The sequence below is a fragment of the Ambystoma mexicanum genome, chromosome 4q (genome assembly GCF_040938575.1).
Source record: "Ambystoma mexicanum isolate Mex_15411 chromosome 4q, UKY_AmexF1_1, whole genome shotgun sequence".
NCBI classification, from domain to species: Eukaryota; Metazoa; Chordata; class Amphibia; order Caudata; family Ambystomatidae; genus Ambystoma; species Ambystoma mexicanum.
In genome coordinates this window covers 1,243,415,318-1,243,431,216 of record NC_090928.1, presented here as the reverse complement: position 1 = coordinate 1,243,431,216, position 15,899 = coordinate 1,243,415,318, and the positions used below count along the sequence as shown (strand labels likewise).

The following is a 15,899-nucleotide window of genomic DNA, read 5'->3' as shown; positions in this document are numbered from 1 at the left end:
GTCAAGGTGTGCGTCGACCGCCACGTAGCAGCCCTGCAGATGTCCAGCAGGGGCACACCAGACAGGAACGTCGTAGTAGCAGCGATCACTATGGTCGAATGGGCTCTCGGACAGCCAGGCAACGGTCGATTTTGCCAACCGGTGACAATGGGGGATGCAGCCGGAGAGCCACCAGAAAATGGAAGCCTTGGCGAGGGCCTTCCCATGGTTCACAGGGCCAAAGTTCACAAAAAGTTGTGACGTCTTCCAGAAACCCTTTGTGCGGTCCACATAAAAATTCAGCGCTCTAACCACATCCAGCGAGTGCAAAGTCCTTTTAGTCGGTGACAAAGGCGTCGGGTAACACCAAGGGCTTGTTTAGATGAAAGTCTGATGGCACCTTGGGCATGAAGGAGGGGTGCGTCCGCAGCACCACCCTTGTGTCGTGAAAAGTCAAGTAAGGTGGCTTACAGGACAGGGCCTGAATCTCTCCCACTCGTCATGCAGAGGTGATGGCCACAAGGAACGCGGTCTTACACAACAAAAACTTCAGCAGAACTGAATGCATAGGTTCAAATGGCGGGCCGATGAGCCTATTCATCACCACATTGAGGTCCTGCGCCGGGGCTGGAGCCTTCACCGGCAGGAATGAACGGAACAGTCTTTTGACAAACTCCTTAACCAGACGGTGCGACCACAACGAAGACCGTCCCAGAGATCTGGTGTAGCAGCAGATAGCCGCCAGATCAACTTTGATGGAGGCATGGGCCAGACCTTCCTTGGCCAACTGCAGCAAATACAACAGTACTTGTGGAGCCGTGACTCGTAGAAGGTCGATCTACTGTGCACGGCACCAAACGGCGAACCTCTTCCATTTATGTCCGTAGCATTTTAGTGTAGACGATGCCCTGGCAAGCACCTCCTTGCAGTCCGCTGGGAGATCGTATCCACCGAACTCTAACGCTGCAGGAGCCAGGCCTTCAGGTTCAGCGATCCTGGGTCATGGTGCAGAATTGCACCCCCTTCCCTGGTGAGATCATCTGCGACCACTGGAAGCTTGACCAGAGGGGACGCTGACATGCTGAGAAGGTCCGGGTACCATATCTGTCACGGATCATCCTGCACCTGGCCGTCTGAGTTGATTGATGAGTCGAAGAAGCAATGGCAATGGAGGGAATGCATACAGAAACAGGCCGTCCCAGGGGAATGAGAATGAGTTCCCCATGCTCCCCGGCTGGGCAAACCTGCTGGCAAACCTCCTGCACTTGATGTTCATCGCCGTCGCAAAAACAGATCGATCTGGGGACTGCCCCATCTGCAGAACAGCAGATCCACTTGGTCCTGCCGAAGCCCCCATTCGTGGCACGAGCGCAGCTCCCTGCTGAGAGAGTCGGCGACGGTGTTCGTCACTCCAGCCAGATGAAACGGGATGAGGAGCCTCCCCTGGGCTACGGCCCAGTGCCACAAGTCCTGCGCCTCATTGTAGAGCGCCGGGGATCTGGTGCCCCCTCCTTCCTGATGTAAAACATTGTGGTGGTATTGCCGTGAAGACCCGCACCACCTTGCCCTTGAGGGATGGAAGGAAGGACTTGAGGGCCCAAAACGCTGCTCGCAGCTCCAGCACGTTGATGTGCAACGTCTTCTCGTCCGGCAGCCAAAGGCCTCTTGTGTGAAGACGTCCGGTGTGAGCTCCCCAACCTTCCAGCGAGGCATCCGTCGTGACCCTCTCCTGGTGCGGAGGGGTCTGGAAATCTGTGCCTCCGGACAGAGGTGCACGAACTCCCCACCACCTTATCGCCCGACGGAAGCTCTTGTGGAGCGTGATCTTGTACTGGAAGCTTCCTGACACCTGTATCCAACGGTCGTCGAGGAACTCCTGTAGTGGACGTATCCGTAGCCTGCAGAGTCGTACGAGGTAGATGCATGACAACATCATGCCAAGCAGGGACCTGATGGTCTTCACCACAGTGACATTCAGTGCTAACAGCTGTTGCACCATGCCCAAGATGGCCACTATTCTTTCCCATGATGGAATCCTTTAGAGAGGATTCCCAGCCTGACGACAGGTAATATTCATGAGCATGTGAATCCATGGCAGACCCCATGCTGGAGAGGCTTGTCGTCCATATACACATTCTGCAAACCGCAGTCGGAGCAAAGCTTGAAAAGGGAAGCGCCGTCCTTCTCATCCGACATTATCCACGTGGTGTAGGCCTGAAGAATCTTCTGGAAGCCTCCAAGAAGAAAACTCGACGAAAACAGCCCTTGAGGGGCGTTGAAAAAACCCAAAAAACACATCCCTGTTGGTCGGAAAAATTATAGATGGAGCACAAGGGCTTGATTGACCGAAAATTAGAGTTGAACTCTCAAAAAAACGAAAAACGCAGCAAAAGCTCAAAGAGCGAAGCACAAGGACTCCCAACACTTCAATGTGCGGTACAAATCTGAAGATGGTTGCCAGAGGAGGGGCTTAGGTAGAGGGCAGTCATTGGCTGGGGGCAGTATGACCCAGAGCTCTGTGATTGGTTTATAGGAGAAAGAGTTCAGAAACAAAACAAACGGATTGTTCTTTTACCGAGGATTCCCAGCCTGACAGGGAATATTCATGAGCATGTGAATCCATGGCCAGACCCCATGCTGGAGAACTTCAATGCTTTGACGCAAGAATGTGTAATATGCAACAGAATTGTACACAAGACAATTACTTCATTTGTTAAGCCAAACTTGTGGCTCACTGGTTGAAGCCACAAGCTACACCAGTGATAAGCAGTGAATCTTTCAAAATGGCTGTATCAAAACAGAGCGAACATTTAAGAACGCATTAGACAAGTGCTCCAAATAAGATTTTGAAGTGGGAGTATTGTACTCCCTATTTTTTAAAGTTGAGAGTAAAAGATTTTTTTAGGTAGTAAAAAGTTAAGTGCAATTCCCAATAGGAGTATTTTATGAGCGCATAAAAATGTTTTAACTGTAAACTGCAAATGTTTTTGTAATAATTATTCCTTTGCACCTAGTTGTTCATACACATTAAAAGATACAGGTTTACTTCTTCTGATCAAGCCTTAATAATAGTTTCGTCCTGAAGTACATCGTGCACTACTGGGCCAAACATATCCATGGAGCTGTGTGGGTGAAAGAAGAGGCACAAGGTCCTACTCTTCCCTATTTTTTGCTAGGAATATATTTACTCCCTAGATTTATTTTTTGGGAGTATTTGCCTATTTTTAGGGAGTAAAAGTGGCCGATTCACCCCTTATCTGTAGGGGTGCATTAGACTAAACAGTACAATAAATAAAAAACGTGAGCCCATTTGTTCAATTGCTAGTTTCAGCAAACCTGAGGACATGATTTATGCCATTTTCTGTAGTCACGGGTTGATACTTAAGGCCGTTTCCCCAAATAATTCTTGAACATGAAGTAAACAAAATTGACTTGCATAAGCACACACATGATCTACTATGCCTTTCCTGTATAACCTCATGTACATAAGCCCCATGATTTGTGCTCCGAAATTATGTATTGTGCAATATTGCAGAGCAATGACAATTAGGACTAGAGTTGCCCTGTGACTGTTCCTTTCTCTAATGCATAAAACCATGACGTTATAGATACAGGATTGGCATCAAGAGGAGGGGGACAGTTTACACAAAATATGTCATTTAAAATGAGGGATCCTCAAAACCTTGGAGCGTTCAGTGTTGACAACGGTTTTCAGTCCTTTAACATAAATGGTGTGTTTTATTTACACTGACATTGAATAATTCACAAGCTAAGTTCATTATGAGCTAGACATTAAGCAGAGCATAACATAATTCTAGACTCTTTATTTGCACATTTTCAATTGTGCTCTTTATTGAGAGGAAAGAGATGTAATTTCTTGGGTTGCTCCGTCACAGTGATCTTGGTGTCCTCTAGGACATTATCGCTCTAGAATTGCTTTTCAGCATTAATTTGTGCCTACCGTTTAGATAAGCATGTAAACATTACATTCTTCTTTGCAACAAGTGGCCACTTGATCAAGAAAGTCTAACATGTAGCTCTTTGTTACAGCAGTCAAAGACTCTGGTCGCTCTCTCCAAAAGTTACTATCACACCAGGATTTTAATTCACCTGGAAGGAGCATTGTAGTTTTCATCTAATACAGAAATAGCTTGCTCTCAATTATGACTTGAATATCAATTCGCTTTTTGTTTTTATCAAGGGTCAGTATGTCAAGTTCTTATGATTTTACAATGTTCTTTCTACAAATGCTAAAACAACTGGTTTAATACACTTAAGAAATCAATGATGCTGAAAATTCACATGAACCACTTCAGTATGTTGGTTATAGTTCATTACTTTAAAAATAAAATATTTCTTTTGCATCTAGGATTGTCAGGGCTAAAACTATAAAGACAAACTATTTCTCTCTTTTTATTGAATATTGGTGACGTGATTCTTCACAAAAGTGACATGCATAGGATGCCATACAGCTAAGAGGCACGTCACTAAGTAAGGTAACTTTAACAAAAGGTGGTACATGTTCGGTTGAAAGACCAGGCGATTAAATGGTATTGAGGTGAGACAAATAAATACATTTAGGCCCTGGAGCCTGAACAAGCAATATACCGATAGGACTTTAGGGCAGAGGGGTCTGCAACCTTTCACACTGCAGAAGTTTCGGACTACAATTCCGATGATCTCTAGCTATGAACTATGCTGATAGGGATAATTGGGAGTTGCAGTCCAAAACATCTGTAAAGCCAAAGGGTGTAAACCCCATTCTTAAGGTGTTAACAGATTGTGGGAGAAAATAACAGTAGCTCATCAGTGTTCGCTCTTGAATATGTAGTGAAATCAGCGGGTGTTGAAACTGGCTGGCCTGTTTTCTTCTGTCCTACTGGCAACCCTACATAGAAGTGGCTTTACTCCCTAAAAACAGGCAAATACTCGCAACAAAATAAGATGTTGAGTAAAAATACTACAAAAACAATCAACCAAGGACCCAGAGGATACAGGATTGAGTCCCTGCTCAGATCCACCCGCTCCTCTGATATGTTACAATAGGGGCACTAATACCATTACTGCCTGGTGCGAGGAGGAACTTTAAGGTACAAAAAAGCATATTTTAATTGTGAAGCATGGATTACAAAATATAGCTTTTAGAGCGAAAATATAACACTAAAATAAATAAAAAATAAAAACATTTTAGGTGTAGAATATTTGTGTATGTCATTTTTGCATGGAGCCCTGCATGCTGTAATAAATATTCTCCAGATTTGTGTGTTTGAGCGTCATTTTGTCTTTCCACAGAGAAGTTGATCATAGCCTAACAAATTAAAGAAATACTAATTCGGCAGAAATAACTGGTTAGTTATGGTTAAGTTCGACTTTCCATAGGAAAACACTTTTTGGGCGGCTTACAACATATGGAAAGTTTCACAAATCCACACAAAACTTTCCTTAAAAACAGAGACACGATTTTCTGGGAGAGGGAGTGAGGTTGCCCCACAATGCTTTCCCATTCAGTCTCCATAGGCACATTCTAGCTCTCAACTAAAGGACCGCACCACTGGATGGATTTGTGCCAAAATCACAATCCCTTTCTTCTTTGGTGGAACTCAACCGGACATTTTTTTAAATTAAAAAACAAAGTGTCCAAATACTGATTCATAATATCTGTTTGCTAAGTTGAGGTGCAGAGATTGCAGGCCTAATTCTGTGGAACATGGGACCTAAATTCTGCAAACCCTGTAAGGTGCAACCTATTTGCATCTCTAAAAGGTCCAAACTGGTTGACGGTTAATTAGTTAGGAAGTGCCTTTTGCCCTCCTTTTGCCAATTCAGGGTCACCTTAACTTTTTGCTGGCTTTTTGGTATCCAGTGTAAGACATTTGTACTTGTATTTTTGCATTTGTTTATTATTTGCATCGAGCACCTAACCCTGAGGTAACTGGGCGCTGGAAAAGCTTCAGCATGTTGCAAGTATACATACATAAGACATCAACAGTTGGGTCGACCAAGGTTACAGGTGGGACTGGCAATCAATAAATACAGAACAGTGAAGACATGATGATAATAAATACAGATGGCAGCATTGAATAAAAAACGGTGAAGACATGACTAGTATAGAGCAACTGGGAGCATCTTTAGGTGTAGTACCAACAAAAGGCTTCAGATATTAGACTTATCTGTGAGCCAGCTCTTTACTCTAGTTCTGAACACACAAAAGGAGGGTTCCATTCTGATGATGGGAGGCAAGGAGTTCCGATGATTGGCAGCTTCGACAGGGAAACTGGCACCTCCTGCAGTTTTTAGGTTAAACCTAGGGACTGAAAGGAGATGTGTTTGGGTGGATCTGGTGGGGTGGGCTGGTTGGTATTTGGAGCAAAATTAGATAGCCGTTTGTGGGTGATTGCCAGGGCGCGTAGTGTTATTCTATCGCGCACTGGAAGCCAGTTGGATTTCTGTCTCAGGCTCGAGAAGTGACCGGATTTAGAAATGCTTAGCGCAGATCTGAAGGAGGTGTTTTGTAGGACTTGGAGTATGTTGAGATTCAGCTCTGAGGATCCTAGGAAAAGCGTGTTGTTGTAATCCATCTTGTAAAGCGCTAGGGCTCTGGCTAGCGTCATGCAACTTGTGGGGGACAAATATGATTTACAAGCATTGATCAACTTGTTGGTGTAGGCTGTTGATGCAATGCAACTGACTTGTTTCTTTAAGGACAAGGTTGAGTCCAGATAAACTCCTAGGGTTTTTATTTCCTTCGCAACTTTAATTGGGTTCCCGTCAATGTTAAAGGATGTATACTGTGGGTCAAGTTTGTTTAGGCGAGCCTGCGTGCCAACAATCAGGAGCTCCATGCCTGAATTTCTAAGTAGATGCCGTTAATTAACTTAGAGTCATCTTCGTAGCATCCTGACAACGTGATGAGGACCTGGGTGTCATCTGCATAATTCATGTAAATGAAACCCATGTTGTCAAGGCGGTCAAAGAGGAGCTTCGTGAAAATGTTGTATAACGTTGGTGAGACGCATGAGCCTTGGGGCACCCCACAGTGGATGGGGATCGGAGCTGCAGAGGGTGATAAGACTCTGGTGGTGTGGTTGGCCAAGAAGGAATTAATCCAATTGGATGCATTGATAGAGAAGGCTGCTGCTGTGGTCAGGTGTTCAGTGAGGATCTGGTGATCAACCAGGTCAAATGCAGCAGAGAGGTCTAACAAGAGAAGGCTGGCCAATTTGCCTTTAGCCTCATCCATCTGTATTTTCAGGTCCAGGAGGGCTGTCTCAGTCCCATGTCTAGGCCGAAAACCAAATGTTTCTGGATTTGCAGATATGCAACTCTATCCAGAATTTTTAGGAAGGGGGCGAGTGTTATAGGCCTATAGTTCGTAGGTGTGTTGGGGTCTAGAGTTATTTTTTTTAAGAGGGGCATGTCCCAAGCCTCCTTGAGGTGGTTAGGGACGTGGCTGGCATTAAATGAGGCGTTTATCACTGTGGCGATGAAAGGAGACAGCACTTTGGCGGCTTCCTTGATGATGGGAGCCGGGCAACTATCTCCTTGACATCTTGAGGGTTTTAGGCTTCTGATGTCGTCTTCCACTTCTTTAGGCGAGACCGGAGAGAATGCAAATGGTGGGCAGTGAGGGGCTTGTTGCTTGGGTGAGTGCTTAAAGGATGTGCTGCTGGAGAGGCTATTCTTTTTGGCTTTTATTTTAGTTTGGAGAGAAGCTATTTTGTCAGCTAGGGCTTGTTGTATTTTGGCGCACCAGGCCGCCTCCTTAGTGCAGTCCTCTGACGGTGGGGCTGGGGATTCCAGTTCTCTTAGGATGCTGAAGAGCTCCTTAGTCCCTGATTTAGTATTGAGGATTCTATTATTTTAGGTTTCTTTTTTGGTGGTGAGAATGGAAGTTCTGTAAGAGGCGGCTGCTATGTTGTACAGTGCTTTATTGTGAGAAGTAGGTGATTTACGCCAGGTAGTTTCCGCCATTCTTTTTTCATTCCTCAGGGTTTTTAGTTCCGGTGTGAACCATTTGTTGAGGTGGGCAGTTGGTTTGGCCTTTTTTAGTTTGAGTGGAGCAATATTGTTCAATACTGACGATAAGGTATTGTTGTAGAGGTTGACTAGATTGGTGGAATCTAGGTTCTTGTAGAAGGTGTTGTCCCAAGATGTTATTGATAAATGGACATAGGTTGGGCAGGGTTATGTTCCGAGGAGTTCCTGGAAAGAGATGGGGGGCGATAATGGGAGATGGGGGTGTAGAGTCCCATGGATATCGAAGGATAAGTAGTGGTGGCCTGTCCAGAGCAATTGAGGTCAAACAGCCCATCTAGGGTTCGACCCTTGACATGTGTGGGCTCCGTGATTCGGTGTTTAAAGCCGAGCTTGGAGATAGAGTTTTCAAGAGTTAGGACGTTGGTATCATTAGGGTCCTGGAACCCAAGGTTCAGATCTCCAAGTACTATGATTGGAGAGCCTAATTACACATTGGCTGTAGGGAGGCCTGTGATGTCTTCCTCGAAGGAGAAGATGGGACCTGAAGGGCGGTAGATGAGGTGCAATAGTATGCTTTGGGTGGCGGTTAGCGGGAATTTAACTGATAAGGGCTCAGCAGATTGTATGCTAGTGAGGGTGGCATCTCTGAGGCCCAGATGGGTTTTTGTAATGAGGGAAATGTTTACAGCCCAGCACGGTCCCCGGGGCCTCCAGTGAGCGATTGTGATTTTATTTTCCAACTCCGCGCTCTGAGCGTGTTGTTTCTCCCCCTCCCCCTGCAGACGCTGTCTGGTCCTCCACTCCCTCCCGCCTACCTGCCGGCACTCCCCCGCACTGATTGGTGGCTTGTGTTGTCCCTCCTGGACTAGTCGACGGCTGCTCTCCCTGCTCGCTTCTTTGCAGAGCTGAGCGGGTGTGAGCAGTCGCCGGTAGCCCACATTGCTGTTTACAGCCCAGCACGGACCCCGGGGCCTCCAGTGCGTGATTGTGTGATTTTATTATTTTATTTTCCAACTCTGCCCTCTGAGCGCGTTGTTTCTCCCCCTCCCCTCTCCCCCTGCAGCCATTTCCTCGTCCTCCACTCCCTCCCGCCTACCAGCCCGTCCACCCCCATTCTCCTTCCTCCCCTCCTATTGGGTGCTTTTCTGGTTTAAAATGACCCTCCTGGGCAGCCCCCACTTCCGGGCAGCCCCCTCGGCTAAGGGCCCCTTAGGCAAAGGGCGGCTCCTGTTGTGTCTGCAGGTGTCCGCAGGGGACGCCAGTCGCCAGTTAGTCTCCACTGGTAGTCCCACCAGTTTCTCCCGGCCTACCCCTCCTGCAGACTCCTATACACGGCTGGGCCATCACTCGTGTTACATAATACGCACTGTAACATTATGTAATCATTTTTGCGCTGTGAAGGACTAGGCCTTTTCTCCCCTCTCAGGATTCTCAAACTTAGGTGGCCTCTCCACATGTTAATTAATACGCATTGTACCAATATGTAAAATGTCTTGTCCGCCTGCTCTTGCCTGTCTCCTCCCCTCTCCCACTTATTCTATGGTGCTCTCTATCTCTCCTATCTTCTCCAACTGCTTCTCTGTTGACTATCCTGATCTCCTCACTAAAACTGGTAGGAAAAGGTTTAAAAAGGACATCCTGGTCTCCTACCCAGGCCTCCCTATCGCCGACACCTATTTCAGTGCCTCCTCCAAGGAAACCCTCACTGACATCCTCTTTGTTGTGCCTTCACCTGACTTATGGACCATTCACATGGTCTCTGTGCTTGCTCCTTTCTCCCATTAATGGTGGCACCCATTGGGATGTCCTTTTGGCCTCCTTCCACTCCTCTAAGGTCATCATAAATGTTTACTCAAATGGGACCGTCTTGGTCCAAGGCCCTCAGGCCAACCTTCACCTCTTTTATAGATGCTTCCCGTGACTCATCAACTTTCTTTCTTCTCCTGCTGTCACCCCTCTCCTTTCGTCTGCTACCTTGCATTCCCCCTCCCTCTCTGCCCCCTCTCGGGCACCTTCTACTCCTCCGCAGGGCGTACCTTTGATCTGTACGCCTCCCCGGAAGGCCTTCAAGGACGGGAACATTCTCCTCATTGCCACTCTTAACTCTCGCTCAGCTGTCAAACATTCCTCTAATATCTGCCATCTTCTTGAAGAACTTGACCTCGATGTCATCGGTCTCACTGAGACATGGTTCACAACCAGCTCTGTCACCAGCTTTGACTAGCTCCTACCTGACGGCTACAAGATACTCTCCTTGCCCAGGGCCAACCGCACTGGTGTGGGTGTGGCCCTCATCTTTTCGGAGTGGATTACTGCCTCCGTCACTCCTACACAGACCTACTCCTCGTTTAAATGCCTTGTCTGCCGGCTCTCTCTCTCTCTCCTAGCCATTCCCTTACTGTGGCTACGATCTATCGGCCACCTGGTCAGATCTCTTCCTTCCTCTCCGAGTGGGCGGACCTCTCCTCCTCACTCTTGGCCTCAACCACCCAACTCCTCCTTCTTGGAGACTTCAACATCAACCTGGATACCTCCTGTCCCCCGTCCGGACACTTTCGTTACCTCTGCGACTCGCTCTCTCTCCATTCTCCCTTCTGGCCCGACTCATTCGGCAGGGCACACCCTCGATGCTCTGATCTCCTCTGACCTTACCCTCTCTGTCCCTCTCTCCACTCCTCTCTCCTGGAGCGATCACTTTCTCCTATCCTCCCATCTCACCCTCCCTACCCATCAGGTCAAGCCATCTTCATCATTGCCACCCTCCTTCTCGGTCATCCGACCCATGAAGCGCGTGTCAGTAGAGGCTTTCACCACCACCTTCTCATCCCCCTCGCCCCCTTTGGCTGACTCTCACCCTGATACAGCCCTCTCCACGCTCCACTCTGCTATATCTGATACTCTTGATATCCTTGCCCCGGTCATGAGAATCTGCCTGAAGCCCAAAGCCAAGTGTAACTCCTGGTATGACTCAGATCTCGTCACCCTAAAACACAAGTGCAGGGTGGCCGAGAAGAAATGGCGTGCTTCATGTTCATCCTCTGACAAACTGGCCTGCCGCCTGCTGCAAAGGCAATACCAGCTCTCTGTTCTCACCAAGAAGAGAGCCCATATCCAAGCCCGCATCTCTGCGGCATCTAACAACTCGGCTGAACTCTTTAAAATCTGCAAGCAACTGGCCAATCCTGCCGCAGTCTCTACTTCTCCAGTCCCCTCCCAGTCCCTCTGCACAGTACTGGCTTCTCACTTCATTTAAAAAACTCAGGACATCCTGTCCTCACTCTCCTCCTATCGCCCCCCCTTCACTCCCTGCTCTTCCTCTGATCCTTCTGCAGCCACCCCCCTCCCTCCTTTTCTGCCTTTCCCCTTTTCTCTGCAGACAAGGTTTCTTGACAAGTCCGATCTATGAAAGTCTCGTCGAAACAGGTAGACCCCTGTTCCTCCAAAACTATCAAGGACCACATAGACTCCCTGGCTCCTGCCCTGGCCGATTTCTGCAATCACTCCTTCGCCACCATAGTCTTCCCATCACCCCTGAAGCACTCCCTTGTGTACACTCTTCTTAAGAAACTCTCTGCTGACCCCTCCTGCCCAGCTAACTATCGCCCAATCTCCATCACTCCCTTCCTCGGCAAGCTCCTAGAGAAACTGGCCATCTCCCAGCTTAATCGCCACACCAAATCTGTTGGTTGTCTTCATGACCATCAGTCTGGCTTCAGGGCTGCCAGAAGCACGGAAACTGCTCTCCTGAACATCTGTGAAGAACTGCTCTCCAACCTTGACTCCAACACCCCGTGTGTCCTCATCTTGCTTGATCTCTCTTCTGCCTTTGACACTGTCAATCATGCCATCCTGCTCAACCGTCTGTGACAACCTGGGTATCACTGGACAGGCTCTGGCGTGGCTGACTTCTTATATCACCAAACGTCCTTCCCAGGTCAAACTCGGGTCCTTCTTCTCCGATATCTTTTTCTCTACCTGTGGTGTCCCCCAGGGGTCTAACCTCTCTCCCTGGCTCTTCAACCAATACCTGGCACTCCTTGCCCATCGCATCGCCGTTCTCTGCCCCAACTTTCAGTGCTATGCGGATGATACCCAGCTCATTTTCAGGCTACCCTCGGCCTCCTCTTCTCCTTCCCTCATCTCTGACTGTCTGTTATCCAGGAGTGGCATGCCGCCAATAACCTCTGCCTTAATGCCAGTAAGAATGAGATCCTACTCATCGGCACACCGCATCCCTCCTTCCCTGCAGCTCTCTGGCCGGCCTCTCTTGGCCCTCTCCCTGCTCCCACCTGCAAGGCTAAAAACCTTGGGGTCATCTTCGACTCCACACTCTCCTTCTCTCCTCACATCTCAGACGTCTCTAAAAAATCCCACTACCAGCTGCACCACCTCAGAGGTATTCTTCCTTTCCTCTCCTTCCCCCAGAAGCTCACCGTCTCCAGAGCCCTGGTTCTCTCTAAGCTGGACTATTGCAACAGTCTCTGTCTTAATCTGCCTGCCTCTCCTCTCCGGCCTCTGCAACTTATCCAAAATAGGACTGCAAGACTTGTCCTTGGCCTCAAGCCCAGGGATCGTATCTCTCCAGGACTGAAATCTCTGCACTGGCTCCCAGTGGCTGCAAGGAACAAGTTCAAAACCCTCTGCATTGTCCACAAGGCCTTCTGGGGTCTGGGGCCACAATACCTTCAACTCTCTCTTCCCAAATACCTTCCTTGTCGGGCTCATCTGCCTCAAACTCCCTCAGGGTCAGTCGCTTCTCTAAGCAATAAGTGGGTGGTCTCTCTTCAGCAGGGGCCTCCCTCTGGAACAGCCTTCCTGCCTCCCTGAAACTTGAGGAGAACCATCTCCGGTTCCGGAAACACCTCAAAACCTTCCTCTTTGCTTCTGCGTTCTCTGCCTCTCTCCCATGCTGAAATTCCTGGCTGAAATTGCACTGGTCACCTGGCCACCCTTTCTGATCTTGGGTCCAGGCCAGGCCCCGCTTTTGCACACCTGCCCTGCCCCCTGGCAACCCATCGCACCTGGGGACTGTTTTCTGTATTCCCTACAGTCCCCCACTAGCATTTACTCTGCTTTTACCCTGGACTTGCCACCACCAGGCCACTTTTATTTATCTATTTATTCTTCTATCCCTTGCATTGCACTTTTCCCCTCTTCCTTCCCCCTGGCACTTGCCCTTTCTCCCTACCCGTGCACTTGCATGATCTAAATGACACCTGGCCTAGTAGGATCGTTGTCTGTTTCCCACTGTTTCTCCCTCCCTTGCCTCGAATGCCAAACTTATATCAGGGCAAGTCCTCCTCCTCTGTCTGAGTTTCTGTCTGCTCTGATAAAAGTGAAGCCCTCTGGGAGGGCTAGGGAGCGTGCAAGTCAAAGACGATGCACTGCAATTAGATCGGAGATATCTTGGTATTCGCGGTCTGCAGCTTTGAAAAGTCACAGGACCTCGGTAGATGGCTCAGATTGTAGTTCGTCTCAGGGATAGTTGTTCCCACTGTTAGGCAAAGCTTGAATGCAGTACCCACTGGGAACACTACAAACAACTATAACTACAGGTATAGGCAACCCAACCTTTGGTATAAGCTTGTACTACACAGTTTTGGCAGCATGTTGAGCAGCCAGGCTTATCTCAAGAGGGGAAATGTGAGCAGTAGTGGACGTACACAACGATTCACAGTTACGGGTATTCAAATAAACTCTTACACTCAAGGTTTCTTGCATAAACAATTATTAATTTATCAGTCAGTTATAAAGCCTTCTTCAGAAGGGTGCAATAGAATATTAACACACAAATATACTTCGCTACTGTGCACTCTGAGTTTCTGAATCAGACAACACCCTTTAGGGATGGCCCACAGACATAACCTACACCCACAGGTGACTTCAGTAACAAGGGTGCTGGGGACATTAATATCTTACTGTTGGCATTCACAACACTCTTTAAAAAGTGGGTAAAAGGCAAAGGTTATTAGAACACAAGAGACCGCAAATATTCTTAAGCAGTGCAGATACTTTTTATTCTTTTATTTTAAATTTCTTTTTTAGTTTATTATAAACCTTTAAAAAAAAAATGTTATAAACTGTTTAAAGTATTGACTGCATTTTCATGTTAGATGTTATCTACAGAAAGCGGCTAAGTAGACTTGTTGGTAGTTAATAAAGCTGAGACGCAACACACAGACCTGCTGTGGAGTCAGTGGTAGTTCCAGGTAGCTTTATTTTACAGATGTACAGTATTTACACCAATCCAGTTACTCTTCAGTTATATACAAGACGTATAGTATAGGACAGGCACAAGGAGGGTAATGGACCTACATACAGCAGAGGAGAAAACCCACTGGCCATCCTTCTATTCCAGCTCAGGCCCCCAACTGACACACTCAGAGCATTCACTCACAGATCCACACAAAATGCATTAATGCATCAACATTCTGACAGCAAGCACTCCAAGCCAGTGACATCACAAGACAAGACTACATTACCACATCTCCCTTTCATACCCTGACACAACCTTTCACTTGTACCTTTCACACCCAGGCATAAACCATAAAATCTCCCTTTCACACAACAAACGCTTTCCAATCAATCTAAATATCAGCCACACGCACACTGCATTAATTTGTTGCAAACATACCATATACAAGGGACGGTGGAACAAGGAACACACACACACACATACACACAGGTGCAGCCTTTCACAACAGGCAAGCACATTCATACTTACCCACGCCACGTACATCCTTGAATCTATATATCAAACATGCATCAAACAACCCACACACTACTAGACTCGTGCACATAGAACATTTAAACATATCATGTGCTCCTGGTAGCACTTAACTAAACCAACAAAAAAAACATTACCAACATTGGTACAACTTGCCGGCATAAATTTCGGTACACATTTACATTTTCCCTTTATTAATCCACTAGCTCCTAAACTCTATATGAGCAACCCTTTTAAACTCAAAGTCAATTAACATTTCACCTATAGCACACCAAAACGTTTGTTTGACACCTTTTTTTTTTTTAACTTGAACACCAAACCTTTTTGTTTGATGCATTTTTCACTTGAACTCCAAACCTTTTTGTTTGGTACTCCATCTGGAAGTTTGATTATACTTACCAGGGATGCACAACCCTTCTTGACTGGCCAATTCTTTGCACTATCCCCCTATATGTACCTCAAATTTGAGCATACTATATCTTCCATTCCCTTATTCACTTGAAACCCCATTTGGAGCGTACTTGATACCAATGAAACTTAAATACCAGACTACAAACAAACTGCGATACACGTGTTATGCTTGGATGACACAAATTTGTTCAAATGGGCCACAACACATCACGAACACCACAGGACAACGGCCCAACATACCCATCAGGTAACCTTCATTTACAATAATATCCTGTATGATATCCTATCAACACTTAATACTTCAACACTTGTATTATAATTTTCACTTTAACTCTATACCCAAACTTCAACTCCATACTCATAACATCCACAAATTCGACTGGACATTGCACGTTTAAGCTAAAACACATTGCATTAAAACTCTTCATATACTTCTCATTGTATTACCAACATCAGCATTATTCACCAAAATATTCATATTGTCTAACCAAACGCTTTATATTGTCTTTGCATAATAAAATACGAATATGCATTTATTCCAAAATTCACTTAAAAAAATGTCCTTTAAATTACCCACATGCTGCATTCTCACCCAAAATTTGTATTGTTTAAAAACGTGGTGGCTTGATCAGGGCCACATATTAAATTCCCCCCCAATAAATAAATAAATGCAGCAATACACGCATTTAACTGTACACGTTATTTCTCCCATCAATGTATCACTGTTTCTGATTTGCCACTAATGCTCATTGGCCTATTCCATTTGTATTTGTCTGCAATTAATTCTGCCAAGCTCTTATCTCTT

General features: G+C 46.6%; 1 protein-coding gene across 2 annotated transcripts in view; it reads right to left on the bottom strand.

Annotated features, from left to right (window-relative positions):
* LOC138468319 (exportin-5-like) overlaps positions 1-15,899 on the bottom strand; it is a 2,047,117-nt gene that overhangs the window by 1,315,105 nt on the left and 716,113 nt on the right. The gene's annotated exons all lie outside the window — the stretch shown is intronic.